This window comes from Triturus cristatus, chromosome 3_1 (genome assembly GCF_964204655.1).
Source record: "Triturus cristatus chromosome 3_1, aTriCri1.1, whole genome shotgun sequence".
In the NCBI taxonomy this organism is placed as follows: Eukaryota; Metazoa; Chordata; class Amphibia; order Caudata; family Salamandridae; genus Triturus; species Triturus cristatus.
Genome location: NC_140583.1, coordinates 403,080,911 through 403,093,342, shown reverse-complemented (window position 1 = coordinate 403,093,342; position 12,432 = coordinate 403,080,911). Strand labels below are relative to the sequence as shown.

The following is a 12,432-nucleotide window of genomic DNA, read 5'->3' as shown; positions in this document are numbered from 1 at the left end:
TCAGTAGGGGGGCAGCTTCGTGACCGGAGCGGGCTACTAAACATCCACAGGAAAACTGCTTACACAGTGAAGTGCCCACTCAACATTTGAAGTTTCACCTTTATGTGATTCAACTGGCAGCAACGAGTCCAGTGCATGGACACAAGCAGGATCTCTTCAAGCTCCCGCGAGTGCTCTTTCCTATGGAGTAAGAGAAAGGGAAAAAGGAAGCGCATATATATATATATATATGTGATCAAGGCTCAGACGAGCCGAAACGCGTAATGGCGACAAAGGAGGAATAAAATAATTTTACAGCACGAACCTGGGTCTGTGTCTATACTTGGATGTATCCTGTATGTATGTGTATATATATATATATAAATATATATATATAAATATATATATATATATATATATATATATATATATATATATCCTTGGCTCCGTTTTCCACCTTTCCTGCACTCTTTGTGATGGGTGCTGGCAAGAATGGAGGTGGATACATTATGAATATTGGCTCATGTTTTTCATAGAAAACTGCTGCACTAGCGGGGATCTTGCAATTGCAAGGACGCGTTTCGGCGATTTGCCTTCTTCTGCTCGCACAGGCAAGTTAAACATAAGTACACGATGTTGCGTGATTTTAAAGAGTGATTTTATATCTTATTGGCAGAAATGTTCTAATAGGAGGAATCTGATTGGTTCTTTGCCGATGCCACTTCCGTCTTGAATCCGGGTGATTTACATAGTTCATGGTGCACTATAGGGAGCAACTTAAAGAACAAGTTACTTACCTTCGGTAACGATGTATCTGTAAGAAACATTAGTTAGTTAGATTCCTCACCTTAGAATATCCCCAGGCGTCAGACTGGATCCGGAAGATTTTTCGTCAGCAATACCCCTTGCGCGTCGCTAGGCGTCGTCTGCGGCTCCACATCCGTCGTCGGCGTCGTGCGCCGGAATGACGTCGGAGTACTTAGACGCCGCCCTCGTGCGCTGACGTCAGTTCTTCTTTTTTCCGCGCCAGTAAGCGCAGATCCGGGAGAGCTACCCCTTTAGTCAATTTTTGACTAACTTTTTGATCCTTTTTGATCCTGTCTATCGACACCGGTGCCGGTAGGATGCCTGGGTTTAAAGCCTGTACGGACTGTAGCCGATTGATGTCGGTTACGGACCATCACCGCCGGTGCCTGTACTGTTTGGGCCTCGACCACGACGCGGAGTCGTGCTCGGACTGTAAGGCCCTGACCTCGAAGGCTAGACGGGAGCGGTCCCGTAAGCTTCTCGAGATTCGCCACTCGGCTCCGCGCGCCTCTTGATCCCGGTCCAGGAGGAGGTCCAAGGATCGGTCGCGGAGCCGCAGCCGACGTCACCATCGGTCGTCGGGATCAAAGTCTTCGGGTAAGTCGAAGCATTCCAAGAAGTCCAAGAGACGACATCACTCTTCGGACTCCCCTCGCCGGTCGCGCGACTCGGTCGAGGGTCAGGGTGGTTCCACCCCCGCGGCTCCGGCGGAGCCGCAGGCGCCGCGTCCGTCCCCATACCCTCCGGTCCCTGGGACTAACGCGACGCCGGCGGAAGTCAGTGCCTTCCTCTCGGCCATGAGGAACCTGGCTCCGCCGTCGGCGCCCGCTGGTGCGCCTTCGGGCCCCGTGGACCCGACTGGGCTGCCTTGCCAGCCGGCGGCTCCGGCCCCGGCGCCGTTGACGGCTCCTGCCTCGACGCCGCAAGCGCCCGAGGGACCCGTTCTCGAGTCCCCGTCGACGCCGGTCAACCTTGTCACTCCTCCACCGGCGTCGACTCCGGTTCCACCCCCGACGCCGACGTCGACTCCGCTCGACGCCGTGCCCCAGTTTAGTCCCGGTCCGGGCCCGGCGCCGGTCCGGCGTCGATGGACGCCGAGATCGACGCCGCTAGAGACACATTTTGTCTACCGCCCGGCTCCGTTACTTTCTCCTCTACACCAGGAGTCGGATGATGGGGACTACTGGGAGGGATCCGAGGATCCTATGGCCCATCAGGCCCAACTGTCCCAGGACTGGGCAGATGAACTGGGGGAGGCCAGTGGTCTGGATACCTCGCCAGACACTGGATTCATCTCTCCTCCGACTGTGGCTTCGGAGGAGGGTGCTGCTTTCTCCGTGGTGCTGCGCAAGGTGGCCGCAGCCCTTGGGCTCGAGCTACCTGCCGTGGCTGTGAGGACGAACGTCCTCACTGAGGTGCTTCAATCTGCAGCAAGCTCCACTGAGCCTCTGCTGCCGTTCAATGAAGCCCTCACTGACGTTCTCCAGGGCACCTGGTCCAAGCCCTCCACAGTTCCTCCTGTGGACAGGAACGTTGCCAGGCGCCACCGCCCTGCTCCGGGCGACCCCAGTTTTCTGTCCCAACACCCTACCCCTGAGAGCCTGGTTATCCAGGCCTTCACCTCCCAATCCTCTTTCCCGACCGCCCCGCCGGACCGGGATTCCAAGAGACTGGAGCAGTTTGGCAAGAAACTGTTCTCATCCTTTAGTTTGGGCCTGCGGTCTTTGAACACCGCTTGTCTCTTGGACCATTATTCCCACTCACTGTGGGATGCGGTGGAGGACGCGCTGCCCCTGTGTCCGGAGGCGGTCCGGACACGACCTACCCAGGCTCTGGCCGATGGGAGGGATGCCGCGCGACATGCCATACGTTGTGGGCTTGACACCACGGACTCGCTGGGTAGGGCCATTTCCACCACTGTGGCGCTTCGACGTCACGCCTGGCTGCGGTCCACGTCGTTTTCCGGCGATGTCCAGAGCACTCTCATGGACATGCCGTTTGATGGCACTCGCCTGTTTGGCGAGAAGGCGGACAGTGCGCTGAACCGCTTTAAGGACTCCCGGGCTACGGCCAAGTCCTTGGGCCTCTCGGCCCCGTGGTCGCAATCTTCTGCTTTTCGCCCCTTTCATGGCCAAGGAAGGGGTGCCTCCTCACGTGCGCCTAGCCACCAGCCGCAGAACCAACCTGCGCGCGGTCGCGGACGTGGTTTCCGCCGAGGCGGATCTGGAGGACGACGAGGTCAGCCCACATCCACCCCAGCAGCATCCGCCTCAAAGCCTTCCTAGTCCGAGCTTTCAGGCCCATTCCACGCCAGTGGGCGGCAGAGTTCGCCATCACCTGCTCCACTGGCGGTCCATCACATCGGACAGGTGGCTGCTGCAAATCGTCCGAAGGGGCTACTCCCTCCCCTTCGAGACGACCCCTCCAGCCATGCCACCGCAGCACCACCGTATCTCGGGGGATCACTTGCATCTTCTCCACGAGGAGGTTTCCGCCCTCTTGGCCAAGGGGGCCGTCGAGCGCGTTCCGAGCCCAGAAGTAGGTCGTGATTGTTATTCCCACTACTTTCTGGTTCCCATGAAGGGCAAAGGGGGCCTCCGCCCAATCTTGGACCTTCGGAACGTCAATGCCTTCCTCCGGAAGGAAAGGTTCAAGATGTTGACTTTGGCTCAGGTTCTAGCTGCCCTAGACCCCGGAGACTGGATGGTAGCGTTGGACTTGCAGGACGCTTATTTCCACATCCCCGTCCTGCCGGCCCACCGGCGTTACCTGCGGTTCACGGTGGGCCAAGAGCACTTTCAGTTTACCGTGCTCCCCTTCGGCCTCACCAGTGCCCCTCGGGTGTTCACGAAAGTGATGGCGGTGGTCGCAGCTCATCTGCGCAGATCAGGGGTTCCAGTCTTCCCCTATCTCGACGACTGGTTGTTGAAGGCGGGCTCGCCCCAGACAGTCGTCTCCCACCTCCAGACTACGGCGGATCTCCTGCATTTGCTGGGGTTTTCCATCAACGTGCCGAAGTCACACCTGAGTCCCTCTCAGAAGCTCCTCTTCATCGGAGCGGTTCTCGATTCGGCGCAGTTCCGGGTCTATCCACCAGAACAGCGGGTCCGGGATATACAGGCCCTGATTCCCATCTTTCGGCCTCTATCCTGGGTTTCAGTCAGGCTAGTGTTGCGGCTTCTGGGGCTGATGGCCTCCTGCATCCTACTAGTGCATCACGCCAGGCGGCGCATGCGGGCTCTGCAGTGGGACCTGAAGTTTCAGTGGGCCCAGCATCACGGCAACCTGTCCGACCATGTCTTGATCTCGGAGGGCACTGCACAGCAGTTGCAGTGGTGGCTCACGGACCGCGATTGGGTCATGGGCAGGAGCCTCTCCCTTCCCCAACTGGAGCATGTCGTAGTGACGGATGCGTCCCTCCTGGGATGGGGTGGCCATATGGGAGAGGCGGAGATCAGAGGCCTCTGGTCTCCGGCGGAGTCTCGTCTCCACATCAACCTGTTGGAGTTGAGGGCGATCCGACTTGCACTGAAAGCCTTCCTTCCCTCTGTCAGGGGCAGTGTCATGCAGGTGTTCACGGACAACACCACCGCCATGTGGTATTGCAACAAACAGGGCGGGGTGGGGTCGTGGACCCTTTGTCAGGAGGCTCTGCGCCTCTGGACGTGGCTGGAACACCAGGGCGTCACCCTAGTGGTTCAACATCTGGCGGGCTCTCTGAACGCCAGAGCGGACGAACTCAGCCGCCGGTGCATGATGGATCACGAATGGCGTCTGAACTCCGAAGTGGCGCAAGGTCTCTTTCAGCAGTTCTGCGCATTGGAATTTCCAAGGCGGCACTCGCTCGGCGACGCTTTTCGTCACGAGTGGAGTTGCGGTCTGTTATACGCCTTTCCGCCTATACCACTTCTGCCCAGAGTGCTGAAGAAGATCAGGCACGACCGGGCCCAAGTCATCTTGGTGGCTCCGGATTGGGCACGAAGATACTGGTATCCCGAGCTACTCAGTATGTTGACCGATCCCCCGATACGTCTGCCCCTTCGGGAGGATCTTCTGTCGCAGCAGCAGGGGACGGTCCTCCACCCGAACCTGTCCAGCCTCCACCTCCATGCGTGGAGATTGAGCGGCGGCAGTTGATGCCATTCGACTTGCCTCCTGAAGTCTGTGATATCATTCTGGCAGCCAGGCGTCCCTCCACAAAGACGGTATACGCCTGCCGGTGGAACAAATTTGTGGCATGGTGCACAGCAAAGGCTGTGGATCCCCTTTCCGCCCCTCTTTCTGAGGTTCTCCTCTTTCTTCTTTCTCTGGCCCGGCAGGGCTCTGCCCTGGGCACCCTGAAAGGTTATCTTGCTGCCATCTCTGCCTTCTTGCGGCTTCCTGATCAGCCTTCTCTTTTCAAGTCCCCTGTGGTTACACGCTTTCTAAAAGGCATTACTCACACGTTCCCTCCTGTCCCTTTTGTAATGCCTCAGTGGGACTTGAATCTGGTCTTGACATTCCTGATGTGCGCTCCCTTCGAGCCTCTTCACAATTGTCCTCTTCGTCTTCTGACTCTTAAGACTGCTTTTCTGGTAGCCATCACCTCGGCTAGACGGGTGAGTGAGCTCCAGGCTTTATCTTCAAAGCCTCCTTTTCTGTCTGTTCATCCGGACAAGGTTGTCCTTCGGCCTCGTCCCTCCTTTCTTCCGAAAGTGGTGACTCCATTTCATCTTGGGCAGTCTGTCACCTTGCCCACCTTCTTTCCGCCTCCGCATCCTTCCAAAGAGGAAGAGAGGCTCCACCGTCTGGACCCAAAACGTGCGCTCTCCTTTTATCTGGACCGCACAAAGCAGTTCCGGGTGGACGACCAACTTTTCGTTGGATACGTGGGTGCTAAGAAGGGGAAAGCTGTGCACAAACGGACCATCTCTCGGTGGGTCGTTTTGTGCATCAAAATTTGTTACTCTTTGGCAAAAAAGGACCCTCCTGTTGGGCTGCGCGCCCATTCTACTCGGGCCACAGCGGCTACTACTGCCTTGGGACGGGGAGTCCCTTTGCAGGACATCTGTCAGGCGGCGACGTGGGCTTCGCTACACACGTTTGCCAGGCATTATTGCCTTGACAGCCAAGTCCGGAGGGATGGCTTCTTTGGCCGTTCTGTCCTCCAGGACTTTCTGGTGTGACCTTGGTTCGCAGACCCACCACCGGGGATGGTATTGCTTGGGTATCTATTCTAAGGTGAGGAATCTAACTAACGTGTTTCTTTCAGATGAACAAGTTACTTACCTTCGGTAACGATGTATCTGTAAGAAACATTAGTTAGTTAGATTCCTCACCGACCCACCCATCCTCCCTGTTCTGCAAACTGACATCTAGGGTTAAGGTTATCCTTTTCAGGCCCCTAGATTTTATTTTTGGCACCAGTGTCGGTCTTTGCATGGCTCTGCATTCCTGGCGCGGAAAGCTATGTACAAGAACTGACGTCTCATGGTTGACGAGGGGTGTGCTATTCAAAATATTTAGCGAATTGAACTGGTGCGGCAGACTATGGAGGAATATTGAAGAAACGAAACATGGAGGTTCTATTGGGAGTTTTATGTGCTGAAATAACAAGAGACATTGGTGAAGTCATCATGACTTTAATATTGTTTAATTTGCTCCCTATAGTGCACCATGAACTATGTAAATCACCCGGATTCAAGAAGGAAGGTGCATCGGCAAAGAACCAATCAGATTCCTCCAATTAGAACATTTCTGCCAATAAGATATAAGATCACTCTTTAAAATCACGCAACATCGTGTACTTATGTTTAACTTGCCTGTGCGAGCAGAAGAAGGCAAATCGCCGAAACGCGTCCTCGCAATAAATTGAAGTTGCAAGATCCCCGCGAGTGCAGCAGTTTTCTTTGAAAAACATGAGCCAATATTCATAAATGGATCCACCTCCATTTATGCCAGCACCCGTCACAAAGAGTGCAGCCGCGCTTCAAGGTGGAAAGCGGAGCCAAGTATTTCTACAAGCGCTTTGCAACACCATAAAGGCATCTCTGGTACCGGCGTCGACGATGGTCGCCAGTCATCCAGACTGGGGGTGTTACGGATATATTCCGACTCCGGCACTGATTACTAAAAGAAGTCTCATGGTTGACGAGGGTAGTGCTGTTAAAAATATTTAGCGAGTTGAACTGGTGCGGCAGACTATGGAGGAATATTGAAGAAACGAAACATGGAGGTTCTATTGGGAGTTTTATGTGCTGAAATAACAAGAGACATTGGTGAAGTTGAGGTTCTGTAGCAATTCGAACCTGTGAATTCGGTATCATAGTACTGACACGATTTTGGTACCCATGAACCGCAAACGATCCATTGTATACGTGACAGTGTTTTCGCTGCGCAACTAGCACGAATTCACTGGAAACTAGGGCATTCTCTCTAAAAGTCACGGCATCCATTTTAGTTACGGCATCCATCTTGTTTCTTGCCCTCACATAGTCAATGAACGGACGATGACCCCGGCAGAGTCACCTTGTTAAGGACACGTAAGCTCGAGCCCCGAGAAAGGCTGACGCTACATGACTAGGCAGAATCAAGCTGCCTCCCTTGCCTGAGGCCAGTCCTGCTATACTGGTTCTCGTGTCCGTTGTCCTGACTGAAAGGCCGAAGACGATTGCCCTGCCCGTTTATGATCCATAAACACCTCTTATCCTACATTTCAATCCTTTGCACCTGGCTCTGCTCCTTTCTTTCTGGGCTTTTACAATGGGGAGGTTACGATTTTTATGATGGGGAGGATCAAGTAGAGAATGAAAAACTGTCGAGAGGATCTGATTGAACACCGAGAACCCACAACTAATCATTGTTTGATATTTATTTATTGTCTGTTTGGGATACCGGGTTAGGCATGAGAAATATTCGTGTAATGTTGCCCCAAGACATTTTTCTTGTATTTAAGGAGCAACCCACTTAATGCAATTTGAACAGCCTCGTAGATTCTGCCTCTGTGTGGTTCCTATGGTTTCTGTATCCCTGCAGTAAATAAACCTTGGTCTTTGACGCCGCCATCGAGAAGCCCGTGTCTCTGTTTATTTGTGCACCGAGACAGGAGGAACTCAGGGGTCTTCGGGTGTTGTTTCCCTGACACCTCTGGACTCTTAAAAGTCCAGAACCTCAAAGTCATCATGACTTTAATATTGTTTAATTTGCTCCCTATAGTGCACCATGAACTATGTAAATCACCCGGATTCAAGACGGAAGTGGCATCGGCAAAGAACCAAGTGCATTACATAAGGGTGTGGTGACACAGAAAAAGGATTTCTAATACTCAATTCCTTCAAAACAAATATAAAGGCAGGGGCCATCTTAAAATTTCTGAAAAGAGAACATCATGCTTAGGACTCACCTTCTGCCCCACTGAAATGTTCAATTATTCAGAACCACGGATTGATATTTTCTAATTTATTAGGAAGCTAAAGCTCACTAAATGGCACAGCCTCAAAGCAAGTAGACCCCCTGCTGAGACTTCCATTCCCAAATCTTACAATTGGTGATGCTGACACATTGCTGGCCATGCATGAATTGGAAACCATCCCAGAGAGGGGTATTATTAGTGGGAAGTTCATTACCTACAGTGACCTTGATGTTACTACAGACAAAGCGGTGTGTACCAACATCAGACCCCGATCCGTGTTTTATCCCAATCTACCATATGATAGTATTGATACGTTTCACGAAGTTGTCACCAAAGCATTGTTGAAACATAAACACTTCAGTGCATCCAGCAATACTCGTGCACATAATTTATCGAGTAGACAAAGGAATATCATCACTTCCCTATTTAAAGAAAATGAGATAGTGATCCGACCAGCGGATAAGGGCGGCAACATTGTGCTTATGAGTAGACAGTTGTATATTGCGGAAGCATGCAAACAGCTTGAAGATTCTAGATTTTATTGCTCTTGCAATACTACCACATATAATGAGAGTATCACTACCACGTGGGAGAAGCTTTCAGAATGGCAGTGGTTGGGCATTATTACATGGAAGAATACTGTTTCTTAAAGAGGGACTATCCCAAACTGCCAATTTTGTATCTCCTCCCGAAAATATACAAGAATCCTGTGGCTCCCCCTGGCAGACCCATTGTGTCATCTCAAGGGAGTATGTTCAAAAACATTTCTAAATATGTGGACCATTTCTTAAGAGAGTAAGTGATCACTTTACCCTCCCATGTTAAAAACACTAAAGATTTTATGTGTAAACTTGAGGGCTTCACTTGGGATGATCAGTACATTCTGATCACTCTTGATGTGAACTCTCTATATACCATCATAGAACACAACCAAGGGTTAAATGCATGCTCCCATTTTATGAGCAACAAACATATACGGAATTTAGAACACACTAAAATGCTCATGGAAATGATGACTCTGTGTTTGGAAAATAATATCTTTATGTTTAACGGAGATCTGTATAAACAAATACTAGGTACAGCCATGGGCACATGCTTTGCCCCAAGCTTTGCCAATCTCTTCCTGGGCATGTGGGAAGAGGAAATACACAATGAGAGACTACTCTGCGAGGATTTAAAAATAGTTGTAGTATGACTGCGGTACATCGACAATTTGCTTATTATTTGGAAAAGGAGTGAACATGAAGCCACAAACTTTATTGAGAAGCTTAACACAAACTCTTACAATATTGTACTCAGTCACAACATGAGCAGGGAATATATTGAGTTCCTCGATGTTAGAATTGAAGTGCGACAGGGTACTCTGGTAGCAAAACTTTATTGTAAGGACACAGCAGGCAACAGTCTTCTTCATGCCCTCAGCAGTCACCCAGATGCTCTCAAATGGAGCATCCCCTATGGGGAGCTGCTGAGGGCAAGAAGAAACTGTAGCACTGTTGAGGCCAACCAATCTGAACAGACAATCATGATCTCCAGATTCAGAGAGCGTGGATATCCCGATTGGGTATTGAATTGTGCGATCAAAAAGATGAGCAGTACCACTAGACAGCAAACTCTTGAAGTCCAAACCAAAAAAGCTAATTCTACTGACAAGAGGGTTGTCTTGACCGTCAATGGTACGTCTCGAAAAATACACAAAATTCTGGCTGAAAATTGGGATATCTTGAAGAGAAACCCCATAGTGGGTCCTACCATTAGTGATAGACCCATGATCACTTACAGAAAGGGTAGAAGTTTTCAAGACACCTTTGTACACGGCGACATAAGCAAACCCCGCACTGGGAATACCTATAACCTTTCAGGGTTCTTCCAGTGCGGGTACTGTAAAGCCTGCCGCACATCTACATGGTGAAGGAATTCACCGTACCTGATCTGAGCAAAAAGAGAAGTATTAACCAATTTCTGACATGCAGTTCCAGTTTCATTATACATGTTCTGGAATGCCCTTGCAAGATGAGATATGTGGGCAGTACCACTCTAATGGCCAAAAAAAAGAATATGAGAACATCTCAGGGCCATAACCAATCTGGGCACCCACTACTCCATAGCCAGGCACTTCCAGGAACACCATCAGTCCGACAACTCTCTATTGCGTTTTGTTGCCATCGAACAAATACACATGGGAACTAGAGGTGGTAATAGGGCATTGGCACTACGCAAAAAAGAATCCAAATTGATACTTGAGCTAGAAACCAAGTTTCCCAGAGGACACAATTTAGACGAGGAACTAACAACTCACCTACAGGAAGACTAATGCCACTTTCCCATGCCTGTTAAATGTTGAAAATGTCTTACAATGTTCAAACTGTCTAAATGTGTTACCTGTATTGACAAATGAGATTTTTTTCTGTCTTTGCGCCCTTTACTGAAGTTATATGTTTTTAACGTCACTTGTACATTTGCACACATGTTTTATATATTCACATGTTCATTATATGTTTCCTTCACAGAAGGAAAGGAATGGACCCACCGTATCCTGACTAACACTTCACGGGTTCTCTGCCCTTTTCTTCCTCGTTTCTGGGTGTGCAATTCATCGAAGAGAAGAGTCCTTGCTTCTTCACTTTCACACGTTTTTTTGTGGTAACATGGACCTCTTCTCACTTCTTTTTGCCACTTGGCGAATGGTATGTCTGCATTTTGTATTAGGGGTGCCGGCCTTTTTCTTGGTCCTGTATCCTTGTGCTACACAGTACAGGTCCTTGGGTATTCTTTGGCCACTTGGTGAGTAACAGTAACGCTTGTGTGTTGTGCCAAGTACTATTCTCTGCCACTGGACATACATAGGTTTCCCGGTCGCTTTACAGAGCATCCTCCCCCCTTTGACATTCGTACCCACATCTACTGGTGTGGGTATAGACGCATATTTGTCTTCATGTCCTATGGCACGCCTGACACCTCATGACTTGCGCATCTCATAGCTCGCTCATTGTCAACCAAAGGAGGTTAGCCTGGGCTTTAGGCATTTGCATGCGTAACAGGGACTGTGGGACTTGTAATTTCCTGAGCACTATGCCTTGAATTTTATTTAAAATTACAGTTTGTCTGGATTTGAAGTGCCACGCTTTAGAGTATAGTACCATGTTTATTCTGCATGGGCTGATTATATGAATTAGGCACCATTGCTTTAACCATATGCTTCATGTTTCTTTTAAGACATAGTAACACATTTAAAGATGGCCACCGCCTTTACATTTGTTTTGAAGGAATTGAGTATTAGAAGTCCCTTTTCTGTGTGACCACACCCCTATGTAATGCACTTTTAAACAGTTTCATGTTGTGTGATCAAGGCACTGTTTCTGCCTAAACGCGTAGCAACTGAAATAAACACGCTGCAGGAGCATTTAATCTTTTGAGTGTGTGCCTTATTGGAGTTTTGTTTGGAATGAATCACCCGGCTGTGGTTCCGCCGGCTTTGCGCACAACCCGACACCGGGCTTGATCCCAGAAGGAACTTTCTCTCATGTGGTAAAATATATGTGTGTGTATATGTATATATATTCACTGAAAAAACCATAGGTTTCACACACATTATAGTTAGGAATTAGCATTTAAAAACCTTGCAAATTCACTGAAAAAACCATAGGTTTCACACATGTTATAGTTAGCTGGACATTTCACTCGTAAAAAACCAATGAAATTCCCCCGTTATAGTTAGTTCAGCTAACTGTAACTCGCGCGCCCGCAATCCACTGCTGATGACGTCACATATTACATCACTCATGACATGGTCAGTGACATCACTCATGACATCACTGATGACATCACTGATGACGTCATCCATTGAGTATGTGTTTCTGAACAATTTTAATATGTTTAATATATTTAGGGAAAGGCTTGTTGAAGAATGAGTGGGTGTACAAATGTGTAAATGAATGATTTTCTGTGGTGCGTAACTGACTATGAGTGAGTCATTAAATGTATCTTACTGCAGACTAGTGACTAAACTGTGTAAATGTCTGTATGTGTCTGTATGTTGGTGTATAAGTGGCTGCATGGTTTTGTGAATAGCTATATGAGTGTCTATATGAGTTATTGATTGCTTGTCTCAGTATCTGTATGGGTTCCTGAGTGTTTATGTGGGTAGGGTGTGTGTGACTCTATGCATAGATGTGTGAGTGGGTGATTCTATGGGTGCATGGTTTTAAGAGTGCATCTGTGATGGACTGTATGGTTGAGTGAGTGTATGTATGGGT

At 49.5% G+C, this 12,432-nt stretch overlaps 1 long non-coding RNA gene across 1 annotated transcript in view; it reads left to right on the top strand.

Annotated features, from left to right (window-relative positions):
- Positions 1-10,798, top strand: part of LOC146860331 (uncharacterized) — a 229,028-nt gene extending 218,230 nt beyond the window's left edge. The window contains exon 3 of the long non-coding RNA XR_014979138.1: positions 10,687-10,798. This is a non-coding gene — a long non-coding RNA (uncharacterized LOC146860331). The remainder of the gene's footprint in view (positions 1-10,686) is intronic.
- The last annotated feature ends 1,634 nt before the right edge of the window (positions 10,799-12,432 follow it).